Source organism: Phacochoerus africanus, chromosome 8, assembly GCF_016906955.1.
Source record: "Phacochoerus africanus isolate WHEZ1 chromosome 8, ROS_Pafr_v1, whole genome shotgun sequence".
NCBI classification, from domain to species: domain Eukaryota; kingdom Metazoa; phylum Chordata; class Mammalia; order Artiodactyla; family Suidae; genus Phacochoerus; species Phacochoerus africanus.
In genome coordinates, this window is record NC_062551.1 from 105,265,057 (window position 1) to 105,290,830 (window position 25,774).

Sequence of the window (25,774 nt, forward strand, 5' to 3'; positions counted from 1 at the left end):
ATAATGAAAATCAACCCTTTCTTTAAATTCTGGCCACATTGTTATGACTGTGGCAAATGTGTTTTAATTTGGTTCTTGATCTCCATGGCAACAGGATGGGTAAAAATATTGGATTGGATGACAACTGTAGCCTATCTCAATGACCTGTGAAAGAGTAAATCTATCAAAGTTGTGAATTAATATGATTATTTCCTTATGGTAGGTGAAAGTGAATATTTTTTAATGTATTTAATTATTGTTTTGCTTTTTAGAGCTGCACCCGAGACATACGGAGGTTTCCAGGCTAGGGGTCAAATCGGAGCTACAACTGCTGGCCTACATCACAGCCACAGCAATGCCAGATCCGAGCCACATCTGTGACCTACACCACAGCTCATGGCAACTCCAAATCTCTGACGCACTAAGCGAGGGCAGGGATTGAACCCACATCCTCATGGATACTAGTTGGATTTGTTTCCATTGTGCCACAATGGGGACTCCCAAAAGTGAATGCTTTTTAAAAATTATGTGTCCACAATAAGAAAAAAACCCAAATCCAGTCTCTGGGGATAGAACATGATGGAAAATAATATAAGAAAGGGGATGCAGGAATTCCTGTTGTGGTGCAGTGGAAGCGAATCCAATTAGTATCCATGAGGATGCAAGTTTGATCCCTGGCCTTGCTCAGTGGGTTGGGGATCCCAAGTTGCTATGGCTATGGTGTAGCCTGGCAGCTGTAGCTCAGATTCAACCCCCTAGCCTGGGAACTCCTACATGCGGTGGGTTCAGCCCTAAAGAAGAAAAGGAAAAAAGAAAAAAAGAAAGAGAATGCATATATATGTATGACTGGTTCACTTTGCTGTACAGCAGAAACTGGCACAAATTGTAAATCAACTATAGTCTAATAAAAATTAAAAAACAGTAAAGAAAAATCCCAATACCTCTCTGATCACCAAGATCAAATAATACCTAACAGAGTTGTGTATTATCTGTTCTGGCCTTTGTGTCTGTCAGAATCCTGGAATAAAACAGACTTTATCTTATAGGACTCAGATGAAGAGACCCTAAGGACAGGTGCTCACCAGTTACCCTGGAAATTTGTGACCACTCCTGAGGCTGATGCAAGGAGGGGCCCCCGTGGTTTTGGTGAGCAGGAGAGGGGCTGTCTGGTGAGAGAGGTGGTCCTGGAAGGGGACCCCAGGGATCCAATGAGTATGAGGCCGGGTGATGCCTGGGTTCAAACTTCTTGGGGCACAAAGCTAGGCAGAGAAGTGGGGGTGAGGTGGCTACAAGCAGATGCCAGTCACAGCCCCACTCTCGGTCTGGGGACCAGGCGAAGGCTCCCTAATCTTTGCCAGTGCATTTTCAGTAGGGGATTGAATTCATCATGCTGCCCTGTGCAGCTGATAAGCTCCATCTCCCTCCCATCTAATTATCTTCCATAGATGGAGAGGAATGCACATCACTGTGAAAGAAATTTTAGGGGACCTACTAAAACTATTACACATATTTTATTAACACTCCAAAGTAGTGGGAACTGAAGGTAAACTGAACTTGCTGGTTGTGGGGGTGGGAAGTGGCGGAGGAAGGGGGAGGGAGGAAGCGGGGAGAGAAAGGAGCCAGATGCCCGGGAGAGCTCGTGGTCAGAATACTCTGGGAGAAATCATATCTAAAATCACCTTAGGCATGTGTGTTTGATGTTTTATTTTTATTGTAATTTGTTTCTCCTAATCTCTAAATCTTCAATAAAATCTCTTATTTGAGAAGAGACTTTCCTAGCCTTCTGGATCTACAAAAAGAGAGTCTTCAGTTAGGCCAGGATGAGTCTGAGGAGAGGGAGCTAAAGGTTTTGGATTTTTTTTTTTTTTTTCGGGTCATACCTGCAGCATATGGAAGTTGCCAGGCTAGGGGTGGAATTGGAGCAATGTGGGATCCTTAACCCACTGAGCAAGGGATCGAACCTGAGTCCTCAGGGATACTAGCCAGATTCCTTACCACTGAGCCACAACAGAACGTCTGGTTTTGGATTATTTTTGAGGTTGACTAATGTTTTGGCTTTTCCTGGCCTGGGGTGGGGTGAGGGGGGGAGTAGTGGAAATGAGGGTAGGGGACCCAGCCAGCATGTAGAGATATGAGCCCTGGGACTTCAGGAAGAAATGTCATGAAGAAAGAAAGAGAATGCTGCATTGCATTCTCTCTCTGCAGCATTCTGGGGCCTAAGAGGGAGGTGGTCCACAGTACCCTGAGCTGTTTTCTGCTCTGTGCTATATCCTTCTTGGGTCAAGCCTGGCTGTGTGATATTAGGAGTCAGCCACACAGGACAGGGGCCAGGAAAGGGACTTTCCTTTCCTTCTTCCACTGCTGGGCCTGCCCAGTGGTGGCAGCATCCTGTCAGGGAGGAGCCTGACCAAGAAGCCTCTGGGGCAGTGGCTCACAGCCAGAGGTGCCAAACCCAACAAAGCGGGCCTGTCATCCTGTAATCCACAGGGCCAGGACTTGAATCATCCTTACTTGAATATTAAAGGGAGGTGTGATCCTAGAAGGCAGAAAAACTAGGGAACATTTTAGGTTATGTATAAATTCATTAAAAAGTAGAATAATAGGGAGGTCCCGTTGTGGGTCAGTGGTAATGAACCCAATTGGTATCCATGAAGGTGCAGGTTCAATCCCTGGCACCAATCAGTAGGTTGAGGATCTGGCATTTCCGTGAGCTGTGGTGTAGGTCACAGACAAGGCTCGGATCCTGTGTTGCTGTGGCTGTGGTGTAGGCTGGGAGCTGAAGTGCTGATTTGACCTCTAGCCTGGGAACTTCCATATGCCATGGGTGCGGCCCTAAAAAGAAAAAAGAAAGTAGAATAATAAAACAAAACAAGAGTTCCCGTGTGGCTCAGTGGGTTAAGAATCCAGCATTTTTACTACTGCGGCTTGGGTCACTGCTGTGGTTCAAGTTTGATCCCTGGCCCGGGAGCTTCCACATGCTGTGGATGAGGCCAAAAAACAAGACAAACAAAAGAAAAATAAACTATCCTGAAATGTGTCCATCATATTTTTTCCTTTTTTAAGTGATTTTTTAAAATTATAGTTGATTTATAGTGCTGTGGCAATTTCTGCTGTACAGCATAGTGACCCAGGAATACACATATGTATATATATATATATTTTTTCTTTCTTATATTATCTTCCATCATGGCCTATTCAAAGAGACTGGATATAGTTTTCTGTGCTGTACAGTAATGATCATCATTTTCATTTTGACACTTTCTTTTTTTTTTTTTTGTCTTTTTGCCTTTTCCAGTACCCGCACCCGCGGCATATGGAGGTTCCCAGGCTAGGGGTCAAAACAGAGCTGTAGCTGCCAGCCTATGCCAGAGCCACAGCAATGTGGGATCCGAGCCACATCTGCGACCTACACCACAGCTCATGGCAACGCCAGATCGTTAACCCACTGAGCAAGGGCAGGGATCGAACCCGCAACCTCACGGTTCCTAGTCGGATTCTTTAACGACTGAGCCATGTCGGGAACTCCCTGGAGTCGTTTTTTTTTTTTTTCCGTCTTTTCTAGGGCCGCACCTGAGGCATATGGAGGTTCCCAGGCTAGGGGTCAAATTGGAGCTGTAGCCACTGGCCTACATCACAGCCACAGCAATGCCAGATCCCTAACCCTCTGAGCAAGGCCAGGGATCACACCCTCATCCTCATGGTTCCTAGGATTCGTTAACTACTGAGCTATGATGGGAACTTCAAGCTTTATAGTTTTAATTTTTTAACCTTTTTTTTTTTTTTTTATGGCCGCATCTGTGACCTACACTGCATCTTGTGGCAACGCCAGATCCTTAGCCCACTCAGCGAGGTCAAAGATCAAACCCTGGACACTAGTCAGATTCGTTTCTGCTGAGCCATGATGAGAACCCCCTAGAATTTTAAATTCAAAATTTGCTTTTCTTAAATTATTATTTTAAAAGATACTAGATTATTGATAAAAGTATATATACATATGTATAATATACACTACACATATAAGACAAAATAAACTCTTTTTCTAGTGCTTGGGGCTGCATGTGCATTGGGCTCATTTTTACTAACAATGCCAAGCTTCATTCCTTACAGTTGGTCACTTCATCCTCAACATTCTTTTTTTTTCTTCTTCTCTTTTTAGGGCGACACCTGCAGCATATGGAAGTTCCCAGGCTGTGGGGGGAATTAGAGCTATAGCTACTGGCCTGTACCACAGCCACAGTACACCAGATCCAAGCCACATCTGTGATCTACACCACAGATTTTGACAATGCCAGATCCTTAACCCACTGAGTGAGGCCAGGAAGTGAACCCTTGTCTTCATGGATACTAGCTGGATTCATTATTGCTGAGCCGTGATGGAAACTCCCATCATCTACATTCTATCTTATACACTCACTCAAAAAATGCGTCAGTTGTACACAATTGTTCATCGCAGCTTTGTTCATAACAGCCCCAAACTGGAAAGTACTCACATGTTTTTCAGTGGGTTCAATGGGTTGAACTGACACTGGTACATCCATGACATGGAATACTACTTAGCCAAAAAAAAGGGGAGGATATTGATACACACAACTTAGATGAGTCACAGGAAAAGCCAACTTCAAAGGATCCATGATACATGATTCCATTTATGTAACATTCAGAAATATGATAATTATAAAGATGAAGGACAGATGAGTAGTTGCCCAGGATTGGGATGGAGGATGAGTCTGGCTATAAAGGGGTAACATGACGGTTTGAAAGTGTTCATTATGGCAGCAATATCACACACATGATAAAATTACATAGATACACACATACATATACACCCAAGTGTGTGCATAATTGATGAGATCTGAAAACACTATGAATTATATTAATGACAAGTTTTTGGATTTGAAAACTGTGCTGTAATTGTATGAGATCTGAATATTGGAGGTGGCTGGGTGAAGGGTACATGGGATTTCCCTATACATTTCTTCCTTCCCTTCTTTTTTTGAGCTGCGCCCATGGCATGTGGAAGTTCACAGGCCAAGGATCAAATCCGAGCAACAGCTGCAACCTCTGCCACAGCTGCGGCAATTCTGGATCCTTAATCCACTGTGCCCCATCGGGATCTCCCTTATACATTTCTGCCTTCCAAGTACTAACCAGGCCTGACCCTGCTTAGCTTCTGAGATCCGACAAGATCGGGCACCTTCAGGGTGGTGTAGCCATACACTCCCCTGTACATTTCTCAGTGACCTCCTGTGAATCTATAATTATTTCAAAATTAAAAATAAAAAAAATCTAGGACTTGTTTGCATGGTCCTGGGCATTGTTCTCCTTTTTAATTTCCTTATTATCTGTTTTCACCTTTATACCGCTACTGCTGCTGCCCTGTTTTGGATCTCCCACCTCTCTCTGATTTGTCTTACCTGCCTCAAGTTTATCTGTCATGCTCCTATCAGAGGATCTTTTAAACAAGTGCTTTTTAAACTCTGCTGTGCAAATGAACCATGTGGGATCCTGTGAAAATGATGCAGATGCAGATTCAGTATGTTTAGGTGGGACCTGGAATTCTGCATGGCTAACAAGTTCCCAGGGATGCCAGTGGGGCTGGTCCTGGACCACACTTCAAATAGCAAGGATCTTAAGGACTTTCCCCACCCACCATGGAATCCCTATGCTTAAATCTCTTCAACTAATTCTCACTTTTGTTTTGTTTTGTTTTTTAGGGCCCCACCTGCAGCATATGGGAATTCCCAGTCTAGGGGTCAAGTTGGAGCCGTAGTCACCAGCATACACCACAGCAACACCAGATCCGAGCCATGTCTGTGACCTACATCACAGCATGGCAAGGCCGGATCCTTAATCCACTGAGCAAGACCAGGGATTGAACCCGAGTCTTCATGGATACCAGTTGCATTCGTTACCACTGAGCCACAATGGGAAACTCCTCTTACTTTGCACAAAGTAAAGTTCAATCAGAGTGGGTAACCCTAGCTCAAAAGTCTCTAATGGCTCCCCACCTCCCTTGATGTAAAATTCAAAGGATTTCCAATAGCTGATGAGGCTTGCCCAGAACTTCCTGCCCTGAAACTCTCTGACCTCACCTCCCATTACTCTCCTTTTCCCTGCAGCTTCACTGGCCTTATTGATGTTCCTGGACTGTGCCCGTCATGGTCTTGCCCCAGGCCTTTGCCCTGGCTGATCTCTGTGCCCAGAAGGCTCTTCCTCCAGATATCCATGTCCTTAACTCCCTCCACTCCTGCAGCTCTAACAAATTACCTTCTCAGTGTGGCCCATCCAAGGAGGCCTCTCTAAAACTGCAGCTGACTACCTCCTTCCCATGCCGGTCTTCCTTTCCCCTCTACTTTTTCTTTAACATAACACATCACCTTCCAACATATGAATTAATGTATTTATATAGCATATATATTGCTTATTGCTTGTGTTCCCCTAAGAGTAGAGAACGCTGTTTTATTGTCTAATGCATCTCAAGTGCCTAGAACAGTGTTTGGTACATAGTGTGTGTGTGTGTGTGTGGTGTGTGTGTGTGTGTGTAATGAACAGAATCGGTTAGCAGACGTCCATGGCCTGACCCCGGCCTCTTTCTCTACCCTACCTCCCACTGCTGCCTTCCATACACGTAGCGCTCCAGCTGCCCGAAGCTGGTAACAGTTGCATGAATCCATCCTGGTTAATTTTCTCTAGACTTTGCCCCTTCCCAGTCTTTCTCCCACTTGTTACTTATCCTTCCATGTTCAGATCAAGAAGCATTCACTTATCCCCATTCTCTGGGCATTCTTGAGAGTGTCCTTTATACCATCATTCCACTTGTATCTGCCTCTATTATGTTACTTACCTGCCTTGACTTCAATAGAATATTAACTGATTGAATCAGTCAGGGTTTGCCCTGGAAGTAGAAGGCACACTCATGTGAAACCATGAAAATAACTGTATGTCAGGCCTATTCGCAGAAGTGGGCAGAGGCAAGGAAATCAGTTCTTGACTTCGGGAGCCCTGTGAGTGCTGGAGGCTTGGAGGAGGCATGACCAGGGCTTCAAGCCAAAACAATGCCTCCCATTGGCTGAACTCAGCCAGAAGCCACAGAACAAGACAGTCCCCCAGATGCTGCTCATAGACATCAATCCATAAAGCTTGGGGGTGAGACAGAGAGATGCATAAAATGGATCTGGAGATAGTGGAAAATAGAGACCAAACCAACACACATTTATCTCCCCATTAGATGGAATGTTCCTGAGGGCAGGACCAGTCTTCATTCATTCTCTCTCTCTCTCTCTCTCTTGTTTTTCCCCCAGCCTCACCTGCAGCATATAGAGGTTCCCAGGCTAGGGGTCAAATTGGAGCTATAGCTGCCAGCAATGGCAGGATCCAAGCTGTGTCTGCGACTTACACCACAGCTCATGGCAACGTCGGAGCCTTAACCCACAGAGCAAGGCCAGGGATCAAACCCATGTCCTCATGGATACTAGTTGGATTCATTAACCACTGAGACACGATGGGAACTCCTTCATTCATTCTTGTACTCCCAGCCCCTTGCACAGGGCTTGGCCAGGATAAGCACCCAGTGAACCCTGGTGAAAGTGAATTACAATGTTAGAGCATATACTATCTTTAACTTAATATTTATAGGAAGGTAGGCAGAAAGGCAGAAAGGCAGACAAGCTGTTCACAGTCTAGCTTTGCCTGTCTTCATTTACTTTCACACAGAATTGTTTCTCTCTCTCTCTCTCTTTTTTTTTTTGTCTTTTTTAGGGCCACACCGTGGCTTACAGAGGTTCCCGTGCTAGGGGTCAAATTGGAGCTGAGGCAGCTGGCCTACATCACAGCCACAGCAACGCCAGATCTGACCCATGTCTGTGACCTACACCACACCTCACAGAAACACCAGATCCTTAACCCACTGAGCAAGGCCAGGGATTGAACCCAAGTCCTCATGGATGCTGGTCGGGTTCGTTAACCGCTGAGCCACCGTGGGAGCTCCCAGAATTTTTTCTTGATGTAATATCTAACTTAGATGACAACAGCACAAGCAGGACAGAGTCCACTGGAAAGTTCATTTTGACTTGCTGAGTTCAGTCTAATAGCTCCCAAAGCAACATGAACCTGGAAATAGAAGTATCCAAGTGGGGCTCTTGGTATAAGACGCAAAGCGTGAGAACCACACATTATTTCAGTGTGTGATGCTTGTCCAGCAATTGCACAACATAATTTCCAGATCCTGGCCCCCAGGTGGCAATGAATAAAAGCTTGTTGACTCTGGAATTTCCATCGTGGTGCAGCGGAAACAAATCCGACTAGTATCCATGAGGTTGCTGGTTCGATCCCTGGCCTTGCTCAGTCAGTGGGTTAAGGATCTGCTGTTGTCGTGAACTGTGGTGTAGGACACAGACATGGCTTGGGTCGGGCGTTGTTGTGGCTGTGGTGTAGGCTGGCAGCTGTAGCTCCAATTGGACCCTTAGCCTGGGAAACTCCATATGCCTCAGGTATGGCCCTAAAGAGACAAAAAAAAAGCTTGTTGACCATCTAGAGTCAGGCAAGCCAGGTAGTCTTTTGAGGCAATAAAAGAATCCAGATATACTATCTAATGATATGCATGAGGCCATTGGGTCTGGGGGACCAACTATCCTGGTTTGCCTGGGACTGTCCTGGTTTTATCACTGAAACCCTTCAGCCTAAGAAATTAGTCCTCTGACAATCAGGGTCAATTAAAAAAATAGATTTTTGAGTTCCCATCGTGGCTCAGTGGAAACGAATCTGGCTATTGACAATGAGGATGTAGGTTTGATTTCTGGCCTTGCTCGGTGGGTTAAGGGTTTGGTGTTGCCGTGGCTGTGGTGTAGGCCCGAGGCTACAGATCCAGTTCATCCCCTAGCCTGGAAATCTCTACATGCTCTGGGTGCAGCCCTAAAAAGACAAAAAAAAAAAAAAATCCTTTTGATTTCTCATAATGTGGTTTCATTAAGAGGCATTATTCAGAGATGATAAAGCTCTCCTAGCTTTCTGACAGTTATCTTGAGTTTTATAAAACTTAGAATCTTCCTCACTTGGGGTCTGGTCACTTTGCTGATGAATCAATTTAGAAGTCCTAAGAAAAGCCCTTCACTGACAGTATTTTCTTAACCCCAAACCTTAAAATACATACTTAATCTAATTACTTCCTCAGGTGTAAAATCAAAATGTACTCTAGCATATTTATAGCAATAACAAGCCTTTCTTTCCACTAGTTTCCTCTGGTTTCTGGATATATTTCCAAACACCCTCCCCAGCCTTTTCCTCTGTAAACTACAAGTCCCTTGTTCTAAGAGTCAGTGGGAGGAATAGGCACACACAGCTATTGTGCCCATGGCCATTTCTAGTCTTTGCATATGCTAAGTGAGAAAGTGGTTGGGAACTAGTTAAGATGTTTACAGCAAACTTTTGGCTGAACTGTAGAAACTCAATCTGCAATAAAACGGCCTGATTCTGGAATCAGATAAACTTTTATGAGTGAAACACATCATATACATACAGATTATGTGTCCTTTATGTAAGTACAGGGAAGATTTAGCCAGCATGTAGTATTTATAATTTATGAGAGATTTTTAGGAACCCCCCCCCCCCCCCCCCGCAAAAAGGTTGTTTTGTTTGGTGGGAATGGCTTAAGCTACTGAAGCAGGTTAAACAAAAAAAAAAAATCAACTGCTGTGTACAGTGATGATGAGTGAGTGATAATAGGTCAAATGAGTTTGCACATAAGAGGAATAGAGAAAACACCCCCAAATTAAGATCTGCCTATGTGATGTGATATTAAGGGAAATAATTAATACTTATTTAAATAATCATTCATTTTTATGATTGTGGCAAAAATGTCACTGACGTTTCTGGTGCTAGAAATAAATAATTTGGGGGGTATATTTTAAATGAAGGAATTGTGTGGTATGTAAATTATATCCTTTTCTCTTCCAGTTTTATTGAGATATAATTGACATATGGCACTGTATATGTTTAAAGTGTACATACAATGTAACGATTTGACTCATGTTCATCATTACCATAAGAAGTAATGATTATCACAAGAAGCTTAGTGACGCTCCATCATATAGACACAAAATTAAAGAAATAGAAAAAAAATTTTTTTTCCTTGTGCTGAGAACTCTTAGGATTTACTCTCTTCACAACATTCATGTATAACATACTACAGTGTTAATTTTCTTTTTTGCTTTTTAGGGCTGCACCCACAGCATATGGAGGTTTCCAGGCTAGCAGTCAAATTGGAACTATAGCTGCCAGCCTACACCACAGCCACAGCAACTCGGGATCCAAGCCATGTCTGCGACCTACACCACAGCTCATAACAATGCTGGATCCTTAACCTCCTGAACGAGGCTAGTGATCGAAACTGCAACCTCACGGTTCCTAGTCAGATTCGTTTCCTCTGCACTGTGGCTGGAACTCCCAGCAGTGTTACCTATATTTATTATGTTGGACATCACCTCTCTAGTAGTTGTTTATCTTTTTTTTTTTTTTTTTTGCTTTTTAGGGCCACACCCTCAGCACATAGAGGTTCCTAGGCTAGGGATCAATTCGGAACTACAGCTGCCGGCCTACACCACAGCCACAGCAACTCAGGATCCAAGCTGCTTCTGTGACCTATACCATAGCTCACGGCAATACCGGATCCCTGACGCACTGATCCAGGCCAGGAATCAAACCTGCATCTTCATGGTTACTAGTCGGATTAGTTTCTATTGCACTACACAGGGAACTCCCAGTTGTTTATCTTATAACTGGAAGTTTGTACTTTTGACCACTTTCATCCAGTTCCCCTTCCCCCAAACCCGTATGTCTCATAACTGCAAATCTGAACTCTTTCTGTGCATTTGTTTGTTTTTGAAATATAATCAACCTACAACACTATATTAGTTTCTGGTGTACAACGTAATGATCTGATATTTTTATACATTGCAAAATGATCACCATGGCATTTAAATCATTTGAAAAATCAACTATTTCTAAAGTTTTAAAAAATTTGTCTAAACTTTTTTTTTTTTTTTTTGCCTGCTCCCACAGCATGTGAAATTTCCCAGGCCAGGGATCAAACCCTCGCCACAGCAGCAACCCAAGCTGCTGCAGTGAAAACGCCAGATTCTTAACCCACTGCACCACAGGCGAACTCTGGTATAAGCAACTTAAGTCACCATCACCAAAGAAAACTACAAATAATGAGAGTTACTTTAACTGAGCATCTTATACCATGTCAGGTGCTCTTTTAGACATTTTACATAGAATCTCATTTAATCCTCTCAACTCTGTGATATGAATTTGCCAAATCCATCTTATAATTAAATTAAACAAGGATCAGAGAAGTTAAGTAATCTGCCCCATGTCACAAAACTGTTAAGGCAGAGAACTAAAATTCTATCCAGTCCAGATCTTTTTGTTCTTTCCATTACATCACACAATTACCTTAAAAATAAACCAAAATCACTTATAAGGTGTGTAAAAATACTATTCCAGTGACTGTATTATTTTGCTTCTCTTTGTAAAATTACATTGTATTTTTCTAATTAAGAGTGAAGTTAAATAACAGACTTACATAGCATTATGAGAGCTACACTGATGCTTTTTGTATATTCGAGTATTTGTGCCTTGAATGCTTACTGAATGGTACTTGCTAATTCTAGTCATTGCTAATTTGCTCATATATTTCCATTTCTGAAAATGTTTCCAAAAGCTGTTAAAAGGGAACAATGGGCATATTTTAAAAGCTTAGTAAATCAAAACAACATGGGCACATGCTAAAGATTAATTTGGGATCATTTACATATACGGCATTCTGAAGAAAAAAGAGGAGGTGCTTTTTTTTTTTTTTTAAGTGCAGAAAAAGGAATGCAACCTATTTCTTGCAAGGGCACATGAGTAGGTCTCATATTCTCACACATGGCTTTGTTTTCAAATTCTTGAAAGTGCAGAAATTCTTTTAATTTAAAGGTGAGCCCATGGAAAATCTGGAACAGCTGTAGAAAACTGCAGATGAACACAGTGCCACAGCCACTTTTTCTCCCTGTGACACCACCCCAGGGAGATCTGACCCTCTGCTCAGCACTGTTCTAAATTATCAAAGAGGCAGCCCTGTCGCCCTTTCTATGAGCGAGATGCTTCCATGGAATTGATTGTTTTATTAACTGCTCCTGCCTAAAGGTTGTTAAGTGCAGAGAGGAACTCAGACGACCCTTTAGATACAAGAGAGACTCCAGGCTGTTCAAGGAAGAAGGCTTAGATGAGGTCTAAGTTCACCCGACTAGATAGTAAGACTTGGGAAAAAGTCATAGCTCAGGGACCTAGAGGAACATTGCCATGACTTTCTTCAAGGTCATGCAAAGTTGAAGTGATTTTTACTCTCCCACATTCCAACATGTCCTTCTCTGTCCATTCATTTCCCATGGTAGTTCATCATTCTTTATTTATGGCATCTTTATTAGGTAATAACATCCCCTCTCTCTCAGTAATTGTGCTGCCGCAAATTTTTGGAAACTTCCCCTGATCACTATCAGGGACTGAGGGATTTTCATCAACGTTGAAGGGGGAGTTTGAAAATCTTATTCTGGAATGGGACAGGTGAAAAATGGTCTTACTAGGATTCCTGTTTTCAACATCCAGAGGAAAGTCCCAGGAAGAGAAAAAACCGATAACAGAGCATTGTGTTGTCCACTGTTAAGATTTGCACACTGAAAGTAGGCTAAGCTAGAGTAATCGGCTTAATCTAGCCATAAATAGTGTATGCAAATCTTCATTTGGTTAACATTATTAACCAGGGTCTGTCAGGAACATGGGCTGAAACCACTGGCCCCTTCAGTTTCCTCTGATGCTGAATTTAGCAAACTGTGCTGAGAGTGTCATGAACTGCCTGTCACTGATGCACACATTTCAGCCCAATTCTTTTGGTGCCTGTCTTGTGTGTTTGGTGTTTTTTGTGTTTTTGTTTGCGTGTTTGGTGTTTTTGTGGTATTTGTTTGTGGGTTTTTTGTTTTTTGGTCAATGGTTTTGTGGGGATGGACAGTCTCTTTGCATCTACCACCTCCTCCTGGCTGATTTGATAAAGAGAAGAAATGAACTGGAATAGCCCAGGAGGTCACCTGAGTTTTGCAGGCAGCCTCAGAAGCAGCCACCAGTGTTTCCCGCGTTCCCTGGAAACAGGCGATGGCTTTGTTCTGCCCACACTGGAAGGGGCGGATATCCACGGAGCCTGCCTGACCCAAGAGTGGCTTTCTCTGGCTCCTCGGTGAGGAAAGAAATTTCTCAGTCCCAAAGGATGTCATTCCTCACCTGTCACTCATATGCATGCAAGTGCTGCCCCCTTGAGGCAATTATGCCACTAGCTGGAAATCAGACCTATTAGCCCAGAGCGGGGCGTTGTCCCTGGACGCTCCATTCTGGGGATGAAAAAGCTACCAGGCTCTTGGGCCCCTGGGAGAACCAGCCAGGTCTGCAGAGACCAGTGAGCTATTTGGCTCCAAATAAAATGCCCAACTGGAATGTGGGCCTACTGTGGAAAGAACATTCTGTTTTCCAAAAGATGCTAGAAATCTAGAAATAAAGATTCCTGCCTGAAATTCCTGACTTTCAAATGTGGCAACCTAATTCAGTCAAAATAGAAAAACAAAACAAAAAAACATTCTGATGGCAGGCCGGTGAGTAATGAATGTATACAATGATTTGTGTAAATTAGAAAGAAAAAAAAAAAGCACCCCTCTGGGCAGATAAAGCAGAGAGTTTAAAAAAAAAAAGCAACCAGGGCCTGTGTGCCAAGTAAAGGGAACTTCTGGGCAGTTGCGCCTTGTGCCGGGTCCTGGGTTTAATGAGTGAGCCCTGGCTGGGTTTCAGCCTCCACTGCTCATTGGCTGCACGCTGCACCGAGGTACACCCTGCACAGCTGCAGGCGGCTCTTGTGTGGCCGCTGAGTGAGTCTGTACAAGCCAAATTCTGCCCCTGGGCCTCCGGGGCCCAGCATCACAAACTCTGGGCCATGGAGGAGGAGTTAGAAAGCAGGGAAGCCAACAGAAATTGCAAGCCTGCCTTTGCTATGTGACCATAAAAATTTTAAATATTTTCCCCATACTGGATCTCAAACTTCCTCTCAGTAGGTGTGGTGGGGGTGTGTGTGGTATAAACATTTAGACGGCATTTTTTGTCCACTTTGTCTTTTGGGATACAATTCATCTATTATTATTATTATTATTATTTTATTTATTTTTTAGCTGCCACACGGTGTATGGAGTTCCTGGGTCAGGGATCAGATCCAAGCTGCAGTTGTGACCTACGCAGCAGCTATGGCGACCCACTGCTCCAGGCCAGGGATTGAACCTATGTCCTGGTACTGGAGAGATGCAGCTGATCCCATTGCACTATAGTGGGAAATCCCATGTATCATAATTTTTTTTTTCTTTTTTAGAGCCACACTTGTGGCATATGGAGTTTCCCAGGCTAGGGGTCAAATCAGAGCTGTAGCTGCCAGCCTACACCACAGTCACAGCAAGGCAGGATCTGAGCCACATCTGCAACCTACACCACGGCTCACAGCAGCACCGGATCCTTAACCCACTGAGCAAGGCCAGGGATCGAACCTGCGTCCTCATGAATGCTAGTCAGATTCGTTAATCACTGAGCCACCATGGAATTCCCCATATATTACAATTTTCAATGTCTTCCCTTTTATTGGTCTACTATGGGTGAGATCCCTTAATAGAAATTATTTCTAACTCTGACAACATCCTGACAAGATGTTGTTTTACAGATAAAGACACTAAGGCTCAGAGAAGTAACTTTTTCCCATATAACCAGCTAGGAGTTGACTCTGTGCTGGGCTTCCAGCTTCAGACTGTCTTGCTAGGAAGTTGTTGCTTGCCCTAAGATGATCTGATGACTCTGTTACTTCTATCTGAGATGCCAAAGGCTTTTTCTCTCTAATGTTACCTAGTGAAGATTTGTGTTATTCAAGTACATAATGCATGGAAATCTCAATATTCTATGCCTTCTCCCTTCTCCTTTTTCTTTCTTAATAATGCAAGAACAGTTCTTTTTATATAAAAGATGCATCTGTGTAGTGTATAACTTTGAAAATAACAACATCACCAGATGCGCATTTCCCAGTGAGTGTTGTTCCTTCAAACACTGGGTTGCCTTGGTGATTAGAGACTTATTTCAGCAATGCTGTCATCAGTCACCACCTTTCCCGTGCTTCGCTTTTGGAAGGGACTTCAAAGCCAGTTTACAAACCATTCAAAGATATCAGGCTCATCATTTCAGTGGCATTGACAGTTTTGAACCTCAAGTGATAATATCCAGCTTTTCCAGCCACTCTGTTCATCAGATTTGAGTACAAATAACTTGAGGCTCTTTCAAAAACTCAAGCTCAGTCTCAGTGGAGTTAGATTTGCCTCTTGAGAGTGTTTGGAAGAATTTGCTAGAGATTTTTATTTTTTCATTTATAATGATTTTTTTTTTTCCATTATAGCTGGTTTACAGTGTTCTGTCAATTTTCTACTATATGGCAAGGTGACCCAGTCACACATACATGTATACAATCTTATGCTAGAGGTTTTTAGATTGTCTCCAAAAGAGGGGTTCAAAATTATTGAGCCCAGTGGCACCATTGGTTAAGTGTGACTTTTGAAGGGGACATGTGCATTGGACTGCAGAGGTCCTGACAAGTTGATTGAACTAAATTAAAGAGTTAGGGTGGTGGATGGGGTATAAATTTTTAGTCTAGACTTAGGAGTCAGACAGACTGGGTTCAAACCTCCCCTTTATAACTTACTATTTTGTAACCTTGCACAGATTATTTGATTTCTCCACATCTCAGTTTCCTCTTTTTTAAAATGGAGATAATAATTGAATATGTAGGAGTTTTTAGAACAGTGGGTGTTGGCTATTGTTAAAGTCACACATATCACTCTATAGCGTCACTTTGAATTATAAATATATCAGGCAAGATCCGTAACAAGGCAGACATTTTCTGCGACTATCATCATCAACTGTAGTAATAAAATGATCTTAGGTGGGAGAAGTAATTGTGTTTGGTTGTTCAAATCAAAATGGAATTTTCCAGGCTAAAAGTTCTGTATCTAAATACATTTCATTTCAGATTTAACCGGCAAAAAACCTGAACTACTACGCTATACAGTTGAAAATTACATAATATTGTAAGTCAACTATAGTTCAATAAAAATAAATAAATAAATACATTCCATTTCATTTTACACCCAAGAAATCCATATGAAAATGGAGATGCCTGGTATGGTATCACAGTATCAATAGCCTGGAATACCTGTGGCATCCTGGCAAAACATTCATCTAACTCATATCTTTGCACCTTTATAATAGGACTATAATCTTTATTCAGGGGCAGGGCCATCTTTGGGCAGCTTTGGTTGTTGCCCAAAGTCTTCCTGGTACTAAATTGAGACCGCTTTCCTTTATCATTCCCTCTCTCTAAAAGAAAAAAGATGGAAAATGATGTATCTTGCAAACATTAAGGAAACAGAAGCACTATATTTATATCAGATAACATAGACTTCAGAGCTCACACAATTACCAGAGACTGAGAGAAATGTTAAATAGTAAAAGTGTCAATTCACAGAGACGTCACATCAATGTCTTAGCACCAAACAACAGAGCTGCAAAATATGTGAGGCAAAAACTAATAGAATTGTAAGTGGAGGCTTTAATGTCCCTCTCTCCAACAAGTTGATAGAATAACTGGACAGAAAATCACCAGGGTTTTAGGAAAATTCAACATCACTAACAACCAACAGAATCTAATCATCATTTAAATAATAGATATGCTAAGGACACCAATCAAAAAAGTGGACATTATGAAAGAACAGATGTGTATGTAAGCAGAGAGATGGAAATTCTCTCTGAAAAGAGTCAAAAGGAAATGCTAGAAATCAAAAAGACTGAAATAGAAATGAAGAATATCTTTTTGGGGGGCTCATTAGTAGACTGGACTTAGCCAAGGAAAGAATCAATGAGCTGGAAGACACGGCAATAGAAATTTCTAAAACTGAAACATGAAGAAAAGAAAGAATGAAAAAGACAGAACAGAATGTATAAGAACTGTAGGACAATTACAAAAGGAATAACACAAGGGAATACTAGAAGAAGAGAGGGAGACAAAGGAAAAGAGGAAGTCTTGAAAATAATAATGGCTGAGAATTTTCCAAAATTAATGACAGATACAAACCATAGGTCCAGGAATCTCAGACAACACCAAAAATCTCCATGTAATTATCAAACTGTAGACGTGGTGATCCTTTTGTAACATATAGAACTATTGAATCACTATGTTGTGCACATGGACCAAACACAGCGTTGTAGGTAAATATATTTAAATAAATAAATAGAACACCACACTATGTTACCATAAATAGTAAAATAGGGTGCATTTGCAGACCCTTTTAAAAATATCTTTTTGGAGTCCTCCCGTGGCACAGCAGGTTAAGGACCTGGAATTGTCACTGCTGTGACTGAGGTCACTGCTATAGCAGGGGGTTTGATCCCTGGCCTGGGAATTCCCACATGTTGCAGGCATGACTAACCACCCCCAACCTCCATTTTTTTTATTATTTTTATGATTCTCCTTTATACTTTTAAATATACACATTAGCTGAACACCATGTATTTTATTTTATTGTATTTTATTTTATTTGTCTTTTTGTCTTTTTAGGGCCACACCTGCAGCATATGGAAGTTCCCAGGCTAGGGGTCCAATTGGAGCTGTAGCCGCCGGCCTCCACCACAGCAATAAGGGATCTGAGCCATGTCTGCAGCCTCCACCACAGCTCACGGCAATGCCAGATCCTTAATCCACTGAGTGAGGCCAAGGATCAAACCTGTGTCTTAATGGATACTAGTCAGATTCGTTTCTGCTGAGCCAGGATGGGAACTCCCCACCATGGTATTTTAAATGCTTGCTATTTAATTTTAAATTTTCCAAGTATTTCTTGGTATTTAGTTAAACTTAAGTTATAAAACTGTAAAAAATGGCACATGCCAATAATATTACAATTAAAGCCTTTCATTAACAAATTTTTTAAAAACTGCAGAAAATCAAAAACAAAGAGAAATTCCCCAAAGAGGCCAGAGGTGGGGTAGGGGAAACACCTTACTTGTAGGAAAACAAGGATAAGAATTACACTGACTTCTCTTCAGAAACCATGCAAGCAAGAAGAAAGTGGAGTGAAACATTTAAAGTGCTAAAAGTAAAAAACCCTACCTTAGAATTCTGGGTTCAGTGAAATTATCTTTCAAAAGTGAAGGAGAAATAAAGACTTTTTCAGAGAGGCAAAAATTGAGGGAATTAGTAAAGCTATCACCAGGTGACCTGCTATGTAAGAAAGAAATTCTTCAAGAGAGAAAGAAAATTATTTAAGTCAGAGACTCAGAGCTACATAAAGAAGAACATTAGAAACATTGATTTCACCTCTACGTGGAATCTAAAATACAAAACAAATGAACTCACATGACAAAACAGAAACAGAATCATAGGTACAGACAACAGGTGGTTGCCAGAGGGGATGGGGGGGGCTGAGGTGAGTAGAAGAGGTGAGGGGAACAGAGGTACAAACTTCCAGTTGCAAAATAAATGACTCACAGGGATGTAACATATAGAGTAGGAAATACAGTCACTAGTAACGTAATATTTTTGTGTGGTGACAGTGACTAGATTTACTGTGGCAATCATTTTGTAATAGAAATTTTGAATCACTGTGTTGTGCCCCAGGAACTAACATGGTGTTATAGGTCAATTATACATTAAAAATGAACAGACACTCATAGAAAAGAGACCAGAAGCACATTAGAGAGGAATAAATGAGGGTAAATAAAATATTTTATTTTGGGAGTTCCCATTGTGGCCCAGTGGGTTACCAACTGAGTATTCATGAGGATGGGGGTTCGATCCCTGGCCTCGCTCAGTGGGTTAAGGATCTGGCATTGCCGTGAGCTGTGGTATAGGAAGAAGACACGGCTCAGAGTCCACATTGCCACAAGCTATGGCATGGGCCAGCAGCTGCAGTTCTTACTTGACCCCAGCCTGGGAATTTCCATATGCCTCAGGTGTAGCCCTAAAAAGAAAAAAAATTATCCTTCTTTTTCCCAATTGATAGAACACCTTCTATTTTATTTTATTTTTTGCTTTGTAGGGCTGTACCTGCAGCATATGGAGGTTCCCAGGCTAGGGGTCAAATCGGAGCTACAGCTGCCAGCCTATGCCGCAGTCATAGCAACATCAGATCTAAGCCAAGTCTGCAACACACACCAGAGCTCACGGCAATGCCAGATCTTTAACCCATTGAGAGAGGCCAGGGATCAAACCTGCAACCTCATGATTCCTAGTGGGATTCATTTCCGCTGTGCCACAACAGAAACTCCCTGAATGCCTTTTAAAAGAAACTGACAGGTTGGATGAAAAAGCAATACCCAACTATATGCTATTTATAAGAAACATACTTTAAATATAAAGACACATGTAGGCTAAGAAGTAAAGATATTCCATGTACTTCTACTAATCCAAAAAAAAGCTGAAGTAATAATATTAATTTTAGGCAAGGCAGACTTCAGAGCAACAAAAATTATCTGGGACAAAGAGGGGCATTTACTAATGAGTAAAAATGTCAATTCTCCAAGAAGACATAAAAATTCTTAACATGTATGCGCCTAAAAACAGAGCGTCCAAAATACAAGGCAAAAAACTGATAGATCTGTATGGAGAAATAAGTGAATTCATTGTTATAACTGGAGACATTAACACGCCTGTATCAGAAACGGACACATCCAGGAGGAGAAGCTCACCGAGGACAGAGTTGAACTCAAAATCACCATCAAGGAGTTCCCATTGTGGCAAAGAGGAAACGAATCTGACTCGTAACCACAAGGTTGAAGGTTCGATCCCTGGCCTTGCTCAGTGGGTTAAAGATCCGGCATTGCTGTGAGCTGTGGGGTAGTTCGCAGACATGGTTCCGATCTGGGGTGGCTGTGGCTGTGGCATAGGCTGGCAGTTGTAGCTCCGATTTGACCCCTAGCCTGGGAATCTCCATATGCAACAAATGTGGCCCTAAAAAGAAAAAAAAAATCACCATCAATCTGCTGGTTATAACTGACATCTGTAGACAAGCTTATCTGAGAAGAGCAGATTACACATTCTACTCAAACTCACACCAATCTTTCACCAAGATGGACCGTACCATGGAGTATAAAACACAACTTGATGCATTGAAAAAAGCAGATCTCAAAAACAGATGCTCTTGGACCACGGAGAATTGATTAGAAAAGATAGAAAAATAGCAGGAAAATTACAAACTGTTTGAGATTAAATAATAATATTGCATGGGTCAAAGAAGTGTCAAGAGAAATTAAAACATATTTGGAATGAAAATAAGAACTCAGAAGGACCCAGTGAAAAGTGGAGGGAAATTAGTAGCACTGAATGCATATGTTAGAAAAGAAGAAAGACCTAAAACTGATAATCTGCCACCTTGGTAAACTAGAAAAAGCAGTTGTCTGGCATCATGCACAAGCAAGCCTAGAGGGCACAAGTCAGCTGCTTGATTGATAATCTGTTATCATCAGATGGTACCAGACCTGCTCCCTCAGCTCATACCTATGACCACACGGGGGCAGGGGGCCCCTTATGACCAGCTGCTGGAGGAGTAAATATGCTGAACTTGGTTCAGGATAAGTCAGCTTGGCACAATGGACTATGGATGCATTACACTCAAAGGTAAGCAGTCAGAGAGCAAAACCTCCCAATGGGCAAGCCTCCTAATAGAGCAGAATCTACTTTGCATGACCAGAAAAGCAGTTTGGATTTAGAATGTATGTGGACTCTGACAGCAGTGACAATCAAGTTGTTGATTGCTCAGGACCCTGGAAAAGGAAACATTGGGGATAAAAGGGTCTGGAAAAAAGGCACATAGATGGATTCTATGGCGATGGATAGGAGTATAAGGAATACCTATCAGTGTTTCTATCGTAGAAGACACCAAACAACTAAGAAGACAGAATGACTTGGGCAGTTGACATCTGTCTGCTCTGTCATTGCCACCCCAGGCCTGGCACTGTATGCACCTGAATGGAACAGTCATTGTGCAGAGTCAGAGGCTGTTCGTGGGTTCCATTCACAAAGGGTGATACAGCTACTGCTGCCACTGAATGCAGAGCAGCACTGTGTCCCAAGGAGCCTCCTGGTGTCAGGGAATCTAACTGGATCGCTTTGACCCTGGAAAGACCAGTGACTCATCTCGCCTGGTCTGAACCCATGTTTTGGTCATGGGTTTGCCTTTCTTGCCTGTGGAGTTTGAGCCACCACCATAGCTGAATATTTATTCTACCCGTAGAGGATCCCACATAGTATTACAAGGGACCAAAGGACCCACTTTACAGGAAAGGTGGTGCAACAGTGGGAAGACAGGCATAGAAGCTGCTGGTCCTATCACACACAGAAATTTCAACCTGCTGGAGTGATGGAAAAGCTTGCTGGAGATGCCCCTGAGGGGCCAGTCTGGACATGTCAACCAGTGGGGTCAAGTCGCTCTAAATCAATGACATTATATGGTATGGGATCACACGAATCCAGCACTCCAAGGTGGAAGGAGTTCACACCACAACTCATAGTCATTAACTCTTCAATTTGCGCTTCCCATCCCCACAACTCTGGACTCTGGATATGGAGAGAGCTTGGCTCCTAGAGGGGGAATCCTCCTCTCAGGGGGCACAATGGGAGTCCCATTAAATTTCAGACTATGTGTGCCATCAAGTTATGATGGGTTCCTCTTGCTGAGAGGGCATTGGGCCAGGGAAGGCACCCCCACAGAGGGTAACTGCCCCTGGTCATCAGATGCTGAGTTTCGAGCACGACCTGATGAGAATCATCAGGTAACGCACTGGAATGTCTCTTGAGGCACCTTCATTCAGTTTTGAAGGCAGAGAGCTGAGTGCAGTGAAACAGAGCCTGAGCAGGGCCTGGGGACTTGGTGACTGAGGGCTCAGATACTCCTCAGGAGGAGGCGGGACACCTATGTCAGCACAGTGGAATTGGTTGGGGGAGAGTGATGAGCACCACCTGTGGCCTCGAGACCACCTGCTATGACAGGGCTGTTGTTTGTCCTTCTAGATTTCCTTTGGTAAGTTTCCCTGAAGAAGAGCGATCCATCAGAATCCTGAATTAGCTTCTCTCAGACCTAACACAAAGCCATTGGATCTACATGGGGTGGGGTAAGGTATGGGCTGCAAACTGTGGGGCCCCACCCAGATCTCCCCTCTGCCTATCCCCAGGTGATTGGAGTCTTGATGACTAATAATTTGCAACTGAGTTCTCCTCCCAGTGATTGATTGCCCTTGGTTGAGGACAGCCACATTGCTCAAGGTCAAACTCCCTTTCCTAGAGACAGCTCAGGTCCAGTGACTGTCTATCAATGACAGGTATTTTTTGCTGTTGTTATTTTCTCTTTTTATGGCATATGGATATTCCCATGCGAGGGGTTGAGTTGGAGCTGCAGCTGCTGGCCTACACCACAGCTTGCAACAATGCCAGATCCTTAACCCATTGAGTGAGGCCAGAGATCAAACCTGAACCCAAATCCTCATGGATACTAGCTGGGTCCTTAACCCACTGAGTTGCAGTGGGAACTCCCAACAACAAATTTTGTTTGTTTGTTTTTTAGGGCTGCAACGGTAGCATATGGAGTTTCCCAGGCTCGGGGTCGAATTGGAGCTACAGCTGCCAGCCTACACCACAGTCACAGCAACACCACATCCGAGCCTCGTCTGACCTACACCACAGTTCATGGCAACGCCAGATCCTTAACCTACTGAGCGAGGCCAGGGATCGGACCTGTAACCTCATGGTTCCTAGTCAGATGCGCTTCGCTGCGCTACAACAGGACAAGTTTTAAAGTAAAAACTTCCTGGTCCCAATTTGGGTTACCTGCAGGGTCACCCTTGCTCCAGAGCTCCCTGTGAGATCAGCTGAGGCCTTTTCTGTGACCACATTATAGCCCAATTTCTCCCTCTGCCCAGTCTTGGTTTCTCTCCCTGGCCCCAGGTGATCCAGAGAATGCAGTCAAACTTTCTGTACATAATCCTCACACTCAGAGTCTGCTTCCTATGGAAATCAACCTACAACAATTCAGAGTCTAACCCATCCCATCCTCATAAACATAAGATGCCTTTAAAAAAGAAAAAAAGAAAAAAAGAAAGAAAAAAAAAACCCTTTACCGTCCCCTGCTCACTTGGGGCATTGCTATCTTGATAGCTATACAACCTGGAGACTGTCTGTTTTCACCCTTGGCCTGATGCTCTGCCTTTCACCTGCTACATTGACCAGTAGAAGCAAGGGCTTATCAATGAACTCCCAACACAGTTTCTTTGGTCTATTTCTTGCTCCTTTGCTGGGACCATTTGTAATAACCTAATGAAAATTACTTTTTTGGTTCTTCCCAACCTTTATAGCTGTGTTTACTTATCTGCAAAAAGCATTTATAAATTTTCATTGGAATTTTTTTGGTTCTACTTGTGTAAAGACTAGGATACATGTCCTAGTCTTAAAATGCAAACGTTGGAGTTCCCATCATGGTGCAGTGGGAAACAAATCCAACTAGGAATCATGAGGTTGCGGGTTCGATCCCTGGCCTTGCTCAGTGGGTTAAGGATCCAGCATTGCCATGAGCTGTGATGTAGGTTGCAGATGTGGCTTGGATCTGGAGTTGCTGTGGCTGTGGCGTAGGCTGGCAGCTACAGCTCCAATTAGACCCCTAGCCTGGGAATCTCCACATGCCCCGGGTGTGGCCCTAAAAAGACAAAAGAAAAAAAAATTCAAACTTCATGGGAGTTCCTGTCATGGCTCAGCAGTTAACGAACCTGACTAGCATCCATGAGTATGTGAGTTCAATCCCTGACCAAAAAAACAAACAAAAAAAAATTCAAATGTCAATCTAAGCCTGCGCCAGCTGGCCCCTGCCACTGCTTTACCCTCCATGCCCCATAATACGAGCCAATTGAGAAGCAAGATTGAGTGTGTTTAGAGGTTCTTCCTCAGCAATGGATGGGAGCCCCCTGCCTGTGTGTGGGATGGACTGTGTCCTTAATGCAACCCTCTAAGTATGGGGCTACAGCCTCCACAGTTGACTCCACGGTATTTGGGCAGCCCGACAGCTGGGCTTCAGCCCTGGTTCCTGGTTTTTGCTTCTCTCCTCTGCTGGGCTGGGAGCCAAGACGGAACCCAGTGCAGCTGGCCGAGGCTCTGACCCTCTTTTCTAGTCTCTGCCAACTTTCTTTGTTTCTGGTTTTCCTACCTTGATCCGTATGTAGATCCTTGGTCCAAGACTTGGGTCAACAGGATGCCAGGAACTCTTGTTTCCCAGAATGCCACCTTCCTCCCCTGGCCCTCAGCTCAGGCCTTTTCACATGGATGCTGATCCCAATTGCACCTGTATTCAACTGCACCTGAATCCACAACATCCCCACAATCTACCTGAATCCTTGAACCTGAACTGTTAGAGTTCGCAGCATGGGTGTGTTCCTCTGACCCGTAGCAGCCACCTCAGCAAAATCCTTTCTCACAGTAAATGGCCACATACCCATCACTTCAGCTAGTACTGCTGCTTTGACAAATCAGTCCCTGTTAATGAGAATTAAACCCAGGGTAGTTGTTCCCCTAATTAGATTCCCAACTCTCTGAAGGGTAAAATTGCTGGCAAAGCAAGTGAAAAATTTTCCAGAATTTCAGCATTTATTTTAATGGGACTTTGTATGAAGATTTAATTTAGGCTTAGTTGTGACCAAAATATCTTGCTTGTTTAATGGTTTTGTTGTCTATTATCAAAACATTTGTGTAGGCCTCCACCTCAGTAGATATATAGTTTTCCCACAATTATGATATTTAAATTTTTTCCAACTTCATTTTTGTAAATGTGCAAAAGGTGACGTATCTTATTTTAAAACAAGAAAGACTTGGAGTTCCCTGGTGGCTTAGTGGGTTAAGGATCTAGTATTGTCACTGCTGTGGCTCAGGGTGCTGCTGTGGCTCAGGTTCACTATCTGGCCTGGGAACTTCCACATGCTGCAGGCTCAGCCAAACAAACAAACAAAGAACCTAGAAAGGCTTCATTTATAACAGAGGACAAGTAGCATTAAAATGTACACAAGCCACAGTGAGTGAATAGTTTCTTGGGATTATAAAATAAAGAAATACCTCTATGCCAGACACTCTGGCATTGACCACATACAAGAGGTGGGGGAAATTAAGTATCAAGAACCAAAATGTTCTAAGAATTAGAAGGTAGACAGTAGCTTATAATAAAGTAGTAATAAAATGACTGACTAAATTATAGTTTAATCTAACAGTTAAACACTAGTTGATCTTTCCAAGGACAGATAAGTAGTTTAAAATGTACTACAGATATATATATATGTATATATAAAATATATACATATATTTTTGTATGTATATATGTATATATGTGTGTGTGTGTGTATATATATATATATTTTTTTTTTTTTGGCAATTCTCCTGGAATGTGGAAGTTCCTGGGCCAGGGATCAAACCTGTGCCACAGCAGCAATCTGAGCCACAGCAGTGACAGCACCATATCCTTAACCTGCTTCACCACAAGAGAACTCCCACAGACGCTTGTTAGTTTCCTAAACTGAAATCTTACATTTGTAAATATTTACTCAAAATCATTAGTTAGTTTAATCTCTTAAGCAAATTATACTTTACTTGGGCCGGTATTAAATTTTGTTTTTATTC

The 25,774-nt window shown here is 42.7% G+C and overlaps 1 protein-coding gene across 1 annotated transcript in view; it reads right to left on the bottom strand.

Moving 5' to 3' along the window:
• CLUL1 (clusterin like 1) overlaps positions 1-24,548 on the bottom strand; it is a 68,328-nt gene extending 43,780 nt beyond the window's left edge. The window contains exon 1 of the mRNA XM_047791647.1: positions 24,318-24,548. The gene's annotated coding sequence lies outside the window, so the exon portion shown is untranslated. The remainder of the gene's footprint in view (positions 1-24,317) is intronic.
• Positions 24,549-25,774: the final 1,226 nt, after the last annotated feature.